We start from the raw sequence: 2,330 nt of genomic DNA, 5'->3' as shown, positions 1-2,330 counted from the left end.
TTTGTTTAAAATTCAGCAAGTGTTTTACCAGATGTAGAACCAAGGAATTGAAAAACAAAAGCAGGCTCCCTGCTCCAAGTGCAACCTGAATGCAGGACTAGTCTGGGAGTATTTGCTATGGCAAAATGCTCCCCTCTGAGCAGTGCACTGAGGAGCTAAGCCAAGAGGCAGAGGGACTCAAGGACAGCCCCAAACTCTCACCCAGACTGCAACAACTGCACAGTTGCTATGTCTAAGTCTTGGGCTCAGCCTAGTTTCAGAAAGGGGATTCAAAAACTCAGTATCAACCTGCTACTGGTCCATAAAGGATCAACAATTTATCAACAACTACTATTATGATGTCTGCAAGCTTTTCAGCTGAAAGAAGTATCTGCACTCTGTCATTCTCTCTATGCCATGTGGCAGATCTGGCCTTAGATGGCATTTGATCTTGCCAGTAAAATCTGCTGCTGCTTGAAATAGAGAGAGACTTGTGAAAGAAAGTTGAGTGCTTTATGAGTCAGAATTGTAGACTTAGCTTTTTTGTGAGCAATAAGAAATATCTGCTGTAACAATGCAATTGGTGTGAATAAAATCACATAAAATTGCATCAATCCAACAGCAGTTTCCTTTGCTGCAGGTATATAAGTTTTACAGAAAAATGGGGAAAATATTCCAATAAGCTTTACTGAATTACACAAATTAATAAATTAACAAAAGACTCATATTATAGTGTCATAGGCAATAGACATGATTGACTATGCCCTGATTGAATATTTGATTAAGGCCATATTCACAGGCAATGAAAAATAGAAATTTCCTTCAAGACTTGCAGAAGTGTCTCCATTACTTCAAAGGACGTAGTGGATTCAGTGATGATTACGTTCTGTTCAGCCACTGAAGTAACAGATTACATGCTCATGGTATGGAATTGAAGGCAAGGTAAATTACAGAGGAAAAAAATGTGTTTTACTGTCTGAGAGGAAGGAGATTTTTGTGATGAGCAGTTTTGTCTCCCTCCATGCTGACAGCAGAGGTCATACAAAGTCTCAAGGCTCTGCTCACACAAGAAGAGGGGACCTTAGTCCAGCTGGTACCTTGCTTGCAGCAGAATTAGTCATTATGTGTTTGCCTGTAGCCTAACCTTCCTTATCTCAGTTACTTCCTTCACAGGCCTTAAAGCCAGGTTATCCAGGGGATACAGGCAGCTGAGGAATTATTCTCTTAACAGGTCTCATTTATTAGATGCTACATCAAATGAACCTATGAAATTGAGGTAGAAGTTGAACATAAATACAGAACACACGTCTGCTACACAAGTGTGCTAATGCTGCTTGGTTGCTATGGTGTAAAATGCAACACAAGGATCATGAAGACATGTTTGCCTTTTCCCATTACTGAAGAAGATGGCTGGTGATTGACTAATCCATGGGATAGGATATTGCACTGGTCCTAACAACAATGTGCTTCTACATGGAAACAGACATCAGCTGCTGCTGAGAATGTGGGAAATCAGGCTTCACCGACCCAAGTTCAGTACTTCAATTAGTCAGTCAGTCTTGGAGCTTCTGAGCCACTAATTCAGTGCTTAATTTTCTTCTTTAAGGTTTTGTTTTTTTTCTGGTACCTCTTAGGTTTCAATACATTCTGAAGTTAGCAGAAGCCTTAGTTTTGTTAAATTTGATTACAAGCATTACCTAAGTGTAATTGATTCCTCCTCAGGAGCAGAAAAATATTGCCCATATAAGTAGAAGAAATTGTTTTGTTTTCTTTTTGCCTGTTTCATTTGAATGTGGATTTAAAACTTACGACAAGCACATCTTAGTAGCTCTCTAAGGAGAGTATCTCACTCTGTTTATCTGTTAAATGCATACTGCATGAAGAAGAGCAGCATAAATTTCTGATGCATTGCTCCTCCTGAATGCTATGAGCCAAACTGGGGAAGCTCTTAGACAACAGCAGAAAATTTTCTTGGATAAAAGCAGATTTCTTTTCCTATCTTTCCACATACTCTGCTGAGTTTTGAATCATGTTTTCAGACCATGGACTTCATATCTCTGGCACTGCTGCCTAGGATTTCAGTCAGAGAAAGCCTCTGTCACAGCTGCCACTGTGCTTCCTGCCCACTGCAGCCAGCCACACTTGAAATGTCCAATGCAGGGTACCATGGCTTAAAGAACTCCTTCCCACAATGTAAACACGAGCATAATCTTAAGCAATAACCAATATTTACTTTTAGGCATAATGAAATAAAAATAATTTTGGCAAGTAACATATCTATTTGCTTTCATATCAACTAAACCCGCAGTCCCTTGTGATTACCCACCTTATGCATATCACAGGTTCTCTTG

The sequence above is a fragment of the Passer montanus genome, unplaced genomic scaffold (assembly GCF_014805655.1).
Source record: "Passer montanus isolate IOZ18808 unplaced genomic scaffold, ASM1480565v1 scaffold65, whole genome shotgun sequence".
Taxonomy (NCBI): Eukaryota; Metazoa; Chordata; class Aves; order Passeriformes; family Passeridae; genus Passer; species Passer montanus.
This window is presented reverse-complemented; position numbering follows the sequence as displayed.